Source organism: Battus philenor, unplaced genomic scaffold, assembly GCF_028537555.1.
Source record: "Battus philenor isolate CCGP_79_NKW_IND1 unplaced genomic scaffold, ilBatPhil1.0.hap1 SCAF_8, whole genome shotgun sequence".
Classification (NCBI taxonomy): Eukaryota; Metazoa; Arthropoda; class Insecta; order Lepidoptera; family Papilionidae; genus Battus; species Battus philenor.
The window spans coordinates 2,377,968-2,390,673 of NW_027181748.1; positions in this window are offsets into that span (position 1 = coordinate 2,377,968).

Below are 12,706 nucleotides of genomic sequence, written 5' to 3' on the forward strand. Positions count from 1 at the left end.
ACTTACTGGCCACTTGCATTATGTTTTTCTTTACACCGATCCTTTTTCTGATTAGCGTGACGCGTGAAAAATTAATTATCTGTACAAATGTGTATTTTCAACTCGTAGGTACTCTTAAAACAATTTTCGTTTTAATTTTTTTTTTTGTGTTCCTTATTTCATCTGCGATCAGTCCCAGGACTATAAGCGGATTTGTTGAGTGGTTATAGCTTTGAAAGGGGTCTCCCCGGCGGGACACACTCCTAGTTCACCATCGAGCGTCTAGTCTCTGGATGTCATGGCGTTTAAGACGTTTCCTGTACTGGATGCGAGTCAATTCGGAAGCCAAGTTTCGTTTTAAATAAGTCTTGTATCCGCAATGCATACAATTTTATAAATATTTCGTAAAAATTATAATGTTTCTGTGAGAGTAATAAAGCATAAAATATTTAAGTCATTAAAACAATTATGTTATACATTTTTTAGGTGAAGTAAATATAAATAATTAACTTTTGATTTTGAGATTTTGACACAATGCACTTTTAAATATATTTAAGTATGTACATAGTATTACTGGTACGAACTTTATATATAAACTATTGTAAGGATTGGGATGTTGATTCTATATTATAACTAGATGTGCCCGCGACTTCGTATGCGTGGAATCTAAAAAAGAAATACACCTATCCTCCGATTTACACGGTAGATACGTTTCTGAGAAAACCGTGTAAATCGAAAAGCTTGCAGAAAATGCATAATTTTTCTATTTAACAGTTGTGATTTTTTTTTCAATATTTTTAGGTGTACACAGAAATAAAAATAAAATGCATTGACAAGTTAAAACATTTAATATATAACGGAAACACTGTATTTTTATTTAATTACAATACATTAAACAGAAGAACAAAAAATATAACCAAAGGTGTTTTATTATCATTTATCAGTGTCAGAAATTACTCTCATTCTTTTTTTCGAAAGGTTCGACTTCACTTTCATCACTCGAAGTTATTGGTGCCGATTCGATGTTTGAAGCAGAAATATTTACATTATGAGTGTGTGAATGATGGTAATAAAATCAGTTATTAATAATTGCTTCGAATTTTTGTAAGATCTTTGTAAACTTCTTTATATTGAGTCAAGTCATAAGCTCGGGATTCCCCGTGAAATGTGTACACAGCACACGTGTTCAATCACAGTAGCATTTAGTAGTGCGATAAAAACCAAAAAAAAAAAAAAAAATTCGAAAACCGTGTAAAACAAGTACCATGTAAATTGGGGGATAGGTGTATTTAGTTTTTTCTTCTTGTTAAAAATTTTTTCTAAACTAAAACTGGCATAAGTTACTCCTTATTACATCAGCACGTAGCTGTAGCCAGTATAAGTCCCGTAAAAATCGGTTCAGCCATTTCAGAGGTTAGCCGCAACAGACAGACAGACCAAATAATTTAAAAAATGTTAATTTGGTATGTATCGTATATATATTCATGTGTATGTAATAAAGAAACATTTATTTTAATATTACATACAGACACTACAATTTTATTTATATGTATATATTATAGGATAAGCTCCTTGTGACATACGTTACAAATATAAGCAGAGATATCATTTGTAAACAGAGTTTGTTATATTTATCAATCTCGTATCTGTATTTGAATCATTATTATAGGAAATAGATTAAGGAGCGGCGTATGACTTATTTCATTCATGATCAATGACCGTACCAAGTGAAGCGTGTGCGGAAAATGAAGTAAATGCATATATTAATGCGCACGGCTTCGATGTCTCGGAATATCAAAGTAGAATACTGAAAACTCATAATTGTTCCGGTGACGAAACAACGTCATTATTTATTTAATTTATAATAATATAAATATACTTAAGTAAAATAATATGAACAGAAAATCAGGTGTTCCCTGACATCTGAACGAACCATGGAAAGGGCTATGCTTGATATTTCTCTATGAGATGGAATTTGGATTAAGGAGATACGTAGGCGAATGATAGTAACCGATATAGGCCAGATAATTGTCAAATTAAAGTGACTGTGGGATATTTTTTTTATGGTCCCCGCTGTTGTGGACCTCTCGTCCCCCTATCGCGTGTGGGACAGGGACTTTTTGTTTTCTAGTAATTTATTCATATTTTTTATTATTATCATTCTTCTCTTTCATGTATCATGTTATCTGTGGTACTGTTTCTTTCATTCTACAATTTTCCCAGTCTTTCTCTTTCATTCCATTAGCCATACATCCATCCTCAACCACTACATTCTAGGTTTTCTTACTATTTTATTTTGCAACATTACCTTTATTGTTCAAATATTTAACACACTGTGGGATATTAGGGCTCTGGATTGTAGACCAATGCTCTGCAACCGGTGTGCCCTGACTCACTGGTGTGCCGCAGGTAGGATACAACGTCACGGTAAAATTTAATAAATTGAAATTTTACAATTTTTAATTATACATATTTTGTATTTGAGACACGTCACGTTCATTCCTCTCTAGATTTTAGTTTGCCGTATATTAGAAAAGGTTGCGGAACCCTGCTTTATAGTATTATCTTATATATTACAAAAATATTCCTATATTAACCGGCAATAAATATTGCACATCGACCTTTGGAAAGAGACAATCGGCTAATTTCGGCTTCGTACAGCGTTATCTCTGTCGCACAAAATACAAACAGTGTGTGCGATAGAGATAATGCTCTATGAAGCCGAAATTTGCCGATTGTCTCTTTCTAAAGGTCGATATTTATCGTCGGGTACTGTAACTAATTTCGTTCTTTTTTATTTATTGATAACATTTAAAATCGATATTAAAAAGGCAATGTGTTGAAACATAAAAAAGACAGGAATAACATAACTTACTTTTTAAACGCTTGCAAGAAAATAACTAATGTATTATTAGTATTAAACAATTAATATAAGTTGTTTTTTTTTCACTTCTTTACTATTGTTTTTAATTTACAGTAAATTACTATATACTTTTATTCTAAAAAGATTGAAAACGGCCCTGAATGTATTAAAATTTACATGGAAGTATTACATTGACATATGAACGCTTTGTTATTTAGTTTAGATTTCTACAGACTACACGGATTTAAACTGTTAACGGAATATAATCAAAAGTAAAATACTTTTTGTATGGACACTGGAGACAATTCAAATAATACTATGAACACAATTTAAAATTTAAGACTGGTATTAAAAATTTAAAAGGAAAAAGTTTATCTAATTCTCCCTATGCAACGCAGATTTATGTGCCGAGTCGATTTTTAGTAAGAAACAAAGGAAAATGCATAGAGTGTCACATTGCTTAGCATTAAAAGGATTCAAGGGAGAACGAGCGTTAACATTAACCATTTGTTCATCGACTCTCTAACTTCTTCATCTCATGTTGTTAATTTTCTCTTTATTTTCTTCCCCTCTTTCTCTCTCTGTCGTGTCGCTTTATGAGTCGATTCACCTCAAGTATTTAATATCGCAATTACGAAACTGTTTACGGAATTTAATTATGAAGGCAATTAGCTGCTAATTCTACGTCAAACTGAATAATTCCAACGTATACAGTTTACATGTAAATGATAATAACAAAATGTTTACTTTATTGTTTCATTGATTTAATTAATTATATGTGGTTTAAATATTTGTTGATTTTTACCTTGTAATATTTTTATTAGATAAGTGTCGGTTGTAATTTTTTTTTTCACCATTTTTTCATTAGACATAAACATTAGTCATATATTTCCAATAAGACTGTTAGGAAACGGCCTTCATCCGGCGTTTTCAGACAACCTTAGCAAAGTCAAGGTCTCCTATTTTCTTTTATCCTTTACGAAAAGCTGTGTTTTTCACTGATTACCAGAAATCTGATCACAGAAAACTCAGATCAGGATGTATTTGGAACTCACATAGCCTTTAAGTCGGAAAAGGGGAGGTTAATCTGATTCTAGTTTGTGTCAAATAGTGCTCTTCTAGGTTTCTTCTCACGATGTACACAATTTCGGTGATGATAAATATAATAATGATAATTACAGTGACTTTATTAATGATACTAATGATAAATATAATGACTAAATAGATAAATCATTGAATTGAGAGGCTGCCGAAAACTTAGTAGCTTGGGTTTCATGAAGTGATATATGATATGATAATAAGGGTACTCTGATATAAAATTGAATTGTAGTTGAAAGATTACATTGCAAGACTAAATAACGCGTTTATAAATCAAAGAACTGAAAAGAAATATAAAAAGTCATGTATTAACCGCAGCTAAAACACAAAAAGCAAAATATGGTTATTTCTTATAATTATGCAAAGACTTAAAAGGTATGCCCGTATAAACATTTCCCCCAGGTGCTGGGGTATTTCCATGCAAATAAAGTCGCTACCATATTATAAAATAACAGCGAGTTTTCTTATAAACATATTAGTTGCCTTCAAATGTTTTCATTAATTATCTATATTAATGATTAAATTTGTAAATTTTCCGTTAAATCTTAGTTGAGTGAACAATCTATTAGTTTTTTTTTGTTCGGGGGCCTTTTGCTTCCCCTATCGTGTCTGGGACTTTATATTATCGGGAAAATATTTCTTTCGATACTTTAATTTCATTCATCATTCTTCTTTCATCTTTTTAAATTTCTTATATTTTTCCTTCTATCATTCATAATCTCTTTCTCTTTTTTAGCTTTATATAGATGTCGACTTCCTTGCCTCATTTTCATAACTTTTGTATAAATTTTATATTTCAGTAAAACTTTTTTTATATTTAATCTTATTAACCTTATTTAGTCCGTTAGTTTTGTCACCGATGTTTCCTTGTTCGAAGGTGCCTCTAGATCTTCTATTGTCTTCTATATTGCTACCGAAACCGCTGTACCGCGCCTTAGGAATCCGTAGCGGGGAAATAAGAACAGGAGTACAGCCGTCGCAAGTTACACCGACAATTAACGATACGGAGTGGCCGGTACTTCCCACTGACTTTCTCGCGTGTACCTTAGGCGCAGTACAGTGGTTACGGTAGCACTATAGACCTCTTAGTAGCTAGTAGGAAAAGGAAAAGGATGTAAATTTTGATTAAGAAATTATGTGATAAAGGTGTCATATAGATATAAGAAATAGATCAAAAAAGAAGAATGAGAAATTAAAGGATTGTAATTGAAATATAGAAAACATAATTGTAAAGTAGCAGTTCGGAAGGAATGGTAAAGAGGCGATGTATGAAAAGTAAGCGAATGAACGGGAGTAAGAGATAATGTGAGAGGAAAAAGGAAGAATGAGTGAAAGATATTAAGATGGATATAAGAAGAGTGAGCAAATAAAAAATAATGTGGAAAAATTATTAAACCTTCAGTTCCAGTGTACCCAAGATGGGGGAATGTACGAAATGCCTCCAGAAATGTGGGCCACTTAAAAAGATAGCTAGATTCTTGCCAGCTATTATGCCTGGAGGTTTCTTTGGGAGTCTTGAATCGAGCCTTCACTTAAATATCATTAGAAAGGAAACCTCTAAGGTATGGCTCCATAAAATGTATGCGCACAAGTACTTCCGAGAGGATCTCAACTTGGGATGTCACTGTTCCTATACGATTGTGTCTAAGAGGTTACTATTGCTTGTTACTTTTATTTATTGTCAAAACGCTTGTAAACCGCTAGTGTGTCATCGTCTTAAGATATCAATAAGCACCTCTGATTTTCTAAGAATAAAATCGGTCGCTTTGATCCTTCACGTCGTGTTACACCGTACGGTGTACACAATCATTTGCATGCTGCAATCATTATAAATTTGTCATAGACAATTGCCTGTACTTGAATAAATAACATGGTATCGTTTAAATTATATGTATTATTTAAATGTGTTTATATATATTAATAACTATAGCTTCGTTTTGAATCGACTATATATAGAGAGAGCAGTGGTAGGGCAGTGTTAGAGGAATGAGACTTCAATACAATCTTAAATATTTCACACTTTGTGCATTATTCATATAGGATTTCCACTAACAAACAAGTTTACAAAAGATGAACAGCAGCGTCCTTATCCGACCACTACTGGGGGCCTATAGCTTACCCCTATCGTATTTTTTGGACAGTGCATTACAATCTTATTAATAATATATAATATCCTTATTAAATTTAACTTATTTAAATCCACAATTTATCACAATTAAACATCTTTTGCTTATTAAAAAAAACATTCTGTTTTATAATCCGTTTGCTAAGCGTGGGGATTATAGTACATCTCCCATAGATATGTTTGGTTATCATAGGCTTTCATATACCTTGCAGTGGATGTCTATGTGTTGAAACGACGATGTGCATATAAAATCTATCTGTCACAAGAGATAGACTAATATCGTTAAATGGAGTATATTAACTTACTTTAAACTTAAATGTAAGATTAGATTTATGAGCTCTATCTGTCCAATGAGTGAAAACGTTTGATTTCTCTAAATTTTCTTAATTCTGTTCACGTTATTGCTAGTACACTGAAACGATCGAGTTTTCTTTTCTCCTTCAAGGTTTATTTCGGCAATTTGTTGCAGGTCTAATTCGATGCGTAACTGCCACTTGACCCTTTACAAGTTTTCATTTTTTCCCTCTTTTTCTTCTTGTTGACAGATGGACTTCTAGCAACGACAGCAGTGCACCAGGACTATACCTCATTGACGCGTGACCGTGGGAACCTGCCATGATATATATTCCTGTAGGTGTAACCATATAACTTTGACAAATAAAATTATTCCGTAAAGGCGTTCCGTATGGAACACCATCATGTCATGCGTTCCGTATGGAACACCATCATGTCATGCGTTCCGTATGGAACATCATCATGTCATGTGGTTTATTTACGCAGTTTTTCATGTCAATTATGGTAGAGAACCAATTACTCCTAAGATTACTCACACTCGTGTGTTAGTGCTTCGTTTAAATGAGAAATGATATATGATATATAATTAAAAATGTGAACGAAATCAATGTTTACGTAATGCGACCTTCAATCCGATATCCCGTATCGTTTCGCAGTTACGCACAAATTTCAATGTTTAGATAGATAATCATTAATTCTGCGTAGTTTTTAATAATATTAATATCCTAAATCCTAAACTATGAACTCTTTATCTGAATGAAATAACAGTTATTACTTCATATAAACTAAGTCTGATAAGGATGTATTAAATACAACATATGATACATATGAAATATAAGACGCTGAATATAAGACGTGTTAACTAGCTGCTTTCAAGAAAAATAGTTAAGACCTATGATTATCTATGTGCTAATTCATTTCTTTTTCTTCCTCTGTTTCTTTCTGAGGCAAGTGCGATCGAAATAAGTTAGTATTATATTTATAGTAAGTGACTTATTTATTATAAATATGTATGTTAAATACATATATGTATGTATGTTTAACTATGTAAGCCTGTGTAAGTTTAGGTTCGTTCGTCTGTATGTTTTATACACGTCCACTACCCATTATTAATACTTCTACCTTTTTCATACTATGGTTGTCTATAAGAGACTGCCTGTGTGATAAGACCGCCCTTTCTAATTTCTTGAATATTATTGTGAAACTATTTAAATGTATCCTAACGTGTACAGTAAAGAATATTAAATAAATAAGATAATTTTGTCTTGTTATCTCCTTTATTACAACGAAAGGCATGACAGCAGTAAAACATATAATACAAGTTTACATTAGTTTCATATAACATATATAAATATACATATTTACGTATTGTAGACTTACATATAATTACGCTAGCTTATATTTAAACCATATTTTTTATTTTATTTAATCTATATTCAATAGATTTTAAGTCTGTGGCTTTGTTTTTACATTTAAAGTTTACATATTTTTTTTGCTTTCGTTTCTGTATGTCGCAACGTTTACTAAGTTACTACTAAACTAACTAATTTAAAAAAAGTAATTCTTATCTTCATTATTTTTAATCATTAGTGTCTTGTTTTATATTTCACAACGCATTAAAAATATCTATACTTTACGGTTTGTGCGACCACTTCCTCATCCCTACTCCATATTGTCATCCTCAGGTTGTACGCAAGTATCTGTGAGGTCGTTGCTGATTTCGCCACTTAGATTAATCTTGCGATCTCTAAACAATATTAGTTAACCAAAAAATAATAAAAAAGCTATGAATTATTAACTTGACATTGGAATGTAAACACGAAAGAAAAGTAACCTATAAAAATGCATGATTTTTCAAATGTACAGGTTTTTTTTGACACCCAATTAAATAGTTTCCGGTTTTACTTAAGAATCTATGTGATATAAGTTTGAAGTTTCTTATATTTATATTGAAAACGAATTAGTGATTTAATTTATGACGTGACGAAAAAAATAGGATAGGGCAGCTTAGAAATAACAAAATGTAATTAAATTACTTTATTACAGAGTGTAAAATATGTATTAAAAAAGTTAAGGAATATTACGAATAATTACCAAATGAACAAACTGTACATATACCTGTTATATACATGTGTGCCATAAATCAACGTCAAATCGAAAAATAGGTGATAGATCAAATTAATATATATATATATTTATATGATTGTAACAATCTTATGTAATAAAGCTTCTTTAACTTTGAAAACTTGTTAATATTTATTCTTTGTTTAGTTTAATTTAGAGCAACAAAATTGGCTTTATCGTTATTATTTCAACCGTAGAAAAATTTTGGATATCCTGCAAAAAAAGCTTCATACGTGTTACCTGGAAATACCTATCATTATAGCAGTATTATTATATATGTGTAGATGCCACTTGAACCTACATTTTATCGGTATAGCGATCTATATATGTAAACATAATTAACTTCCGATACAAACTAATATAATATAATTAGGGCGACGACCTGTCATCCGAAATGACGTCACATTTAAACGTGACGTCATTTCGTCGGAATTATACCGCGAAACTGACGCGCTGCTAACAGAATCTTGAACCGGAACGTTTCCTGCAATGATTCAACGGAGTTTGGAAATTAAGAGATAATTGACGTCACAGACGGTTCATTCTGCGAATTTATAATTACTTTCGAAGGCTTTTATGGGTTTTAGAGAGCGTGTTCTGCGAAAATTGTATGCCGTGAAGTCCCAAATACATATTTGAAAGGACCTTATGCGGAAAATTATCACATGATTTATTGGAAAGGTGTAAATGAATGAATATACGCTTAAGTATTTTTTTTTAATAAAACTTAGGAAACGATGTAATCATAATTATACCATTTGAGTAAGAATAGGTTATTAAGTTTTGTAATCATTTTATTAAGGAAAATTTAATACTGAATAGCCATTCTTTACCAGTCAACACATTGGTTGCAGAGATATCAAGTAAATAATTGTGTAAATATTATAGAAAATTAAAATATTTTTTTAATACTGTATACTATGCATATACGTGTATATACTGCTTATTATGCAATTACTAATAAACATATTTCTAAATGGGAGGAAACTATATATACCAACATTACATACATATCAATGTATATACATATACTATATAATAAGATTTGCGTTATACGAATTTGATTGAAGTTAACAATTGGTACGTAATAAATAGACTGTCAATAAATTTTAAACCTGTACTTAATACTCGTATAGTCTGTAGTATGCGCAGGTCTATATAACAATAAAAAATATTATTTTTGAATTTATTTGTTTTGTGATACACGAACCGATATACGACGACCGTCCGTTCAAAATTATAATTCAATATTTGTACATTATTTAATAATTCGCATATTATTTATTAATACCAGCTTTTTTTACTTTTTAGCCGCCTGAATTAGAAAAATAATGTAATGATAATACTAAGACAGTTTAAATGTCTTGTCGAGAACTGTGTGTCCTGTTGTCACCTTGCTCCGCTAGATGGCGTGTTTTCAATAACTATAAACGTTCACGCGGCAGCGCATCCGCCATCTTGAGACTATTGATAGTAACATCGTACCACAATTCTGTATCACTTTTTAACTTTATTTTTTACCAAAGTAAACAAATAAATAATAGTATATTTTAAGCCGATAAATCTATAATGTTGTATTTCAATTTTTAATGTAATATTTCAACGGTATTATTTTCTATGTTAAATAAATGAAGTTTTTTAAAAAATACATTATTTTGAAACAAATTGCATGGCAAAGTTATTCTGATGATGTAATTTAATGTTATCATTATTATTCATCATATTTTCTTTCATTCCCTTTCATACTTTATTTTTCTTTTTTACATCACCTTCACCTCCAGAATATTACTTTTGTTTTTTTTTTATTTCTTCAATTTTGATTTAATTTAGATTTCAATTTTTTACTTTTCATTTTAAACTTTCTTATCTCATTAAACATTATATCTCATTCTAATCTTATTAAGCTAGGACTTATTTCTTTTCATTACGTCACTTAGATCTTTCTACAATATTCTAGGAAGATGTGGCGTCTTCCCTTCTTTTGTTAGCAAGAAGATGTTCCTCTCCTCTATTGTTTCCTGCAATAAGACAGGTTGGAAGCGGCCTGCACGTAGTACTCTGCGACGTCTTTAACAAGGACATTTGTCCACTTTGCAGGTAAACATTCTACGTTAGACTTGAAGGGTTTATGGTCTACACTATTGCTCCGCAACCTTTTCTCATCCATGCTACACTAAAGTCTTTTCTAGAATTTCACGGCACACCGAAAGCTAAATTCGAGAGACGAGTTAACGTCACGTGATATTGTGTCTTAAATACAAAATATGTATAATGAAAAATTGTAAAATTTCAGTTTATTAATTTTTACCGCGACACACTTGTATTTTACCTGCGGCACATCAGTGTGCCAGGGCACACCGGTTGCAGAGCATTGGTCTACATTCTAGAGCAGAGTTCCCCAAACTTTTTTATGTCGTAGACCCCTTGCCATGTTTTTCCGTGTTGGGTAGACCCCCTACATTTCTGATATTGATTTTCTGTAAATTTCTAACTGTAGTGAAGTTTAGTGATAAAAACTTAAAGTAAAAACACTTGTTAATTTATACATTTATTAATTGAATTTACATTAAAACTACTAAAATAAAATTTTGTATCTGTTATGTAATATATACGTAACATTTAATAAACTATAAAAAAAATAACATAAGCAATAAGTCAATATTTTTAGTGAGAAGGATGAATCTGATGCTTTAATAATAAATTATTAACATTTGGCGTCAATTTTGTAACTACTTTTGTAACACAATTTTATAAACATATATAATAAAATTTTTACTCCATAGGTATTTTTATAAATACTGTAAATGTTTTGATATTATAAGATAGTATGATGTAAGTAAATAGGTACTATCAGTGTATGTGTTGAGACCCACTATCGTAGACCCCATTTTCATTTCATGGACCCCCAAATTTTTTTCGCTGACGTAGACCCTTTGCAGGTTGTCATAGACCCCTAAGGGTCGATGTAGACCACTTTGGGAATCACTGCTCTAGAGTCTTAAGATTCTAGCGATCATCTGTTCTGCGCGTTGTGGTCTGTCCATTGCCACTTTAATTTGCCAATTATCTGGCCTATGTCGGTTACTATCATTCGTCTACGTATCTCCTCAATCCAAATTCCATCTCATAGAGAAATGTCAAGCATAGCCCTTTCCATGGCTCATTGAGTTCACCTGTAACACCTGATTGGGTGAAACTAATCAAATGTTAGGTCATATAAAATGATTCAGAAAATTAAAATAACTGAAAATATTTAGAAGTGTTCATAGTGACCTCGATTGTTTATTGCATCGTCCGTCAGGGAGCAAGTGTGTTTGTATTGTAATTACAGGGAAAATTCACACCATCGCACATTTATGAACATTACTGGCTGGTTAGATAGATGTAATGGGGCTATTTGTTCTGACATCACTCGGTGAAGTAACACTTGTTGATATGTATAGTGTACATATATTTATTCGTATTATTATCAACTAAGGATAATTTATAGTTTTAGGAGTACATAGAGATTCTGTACATTCTAGCTATAGCCCACAACAATCTTAGCCATTGTTGATGTTTCGTGATAACTTTCACAAATGCCCGTAATACAATACATAGGGGAATGAATTCCATAGTTGTGCTATCATTAAAAAAATATTTTATTCAGTAGTGGGAATTTTAATTACTTTTTGTTTTGATTAACTCTTTAAATACATTGATAACTATATTTATCGCGTGGAATTTAACATAAAAATAAATATTTAGTTTAATTTTATTTTTTCGTTATAGAACTTTTACAGCTAGTAAATCCCGACAAAATCGCTTCAACCATTTCAGAGTTTAGCCAGAACAAAAAGATGGACAGACTAAAAAAAATATATGGTACATGTATATTCGTATATTTTCATATGCATATACTCCAATATTATTTATTTATATACATTACGAGGCACTATTTGAAGACGAACGACTTTAAACAATGTGTGTTGCCGGAGACATACGGATCTGAGTCGTGGGTACTTACGATTGGTCACATAAGAAGGTTCTTCGCCCAAAGAGCAATAGCGAGAACTATGTAGCTCGAAGAATTGCTCGTCTAAAGTGGCAGTGGGAGGGGGGGGGGGAAATTGGCCCTTGGGTCCGAAAGGTTCTCACGAGCCGGTAGACGCTGCGTGGGTACGTCTTCCACTAGGTGGACCGGTCATCGTGGCGATCTTTAGAGGAGGCCTATGTCTTGTGTC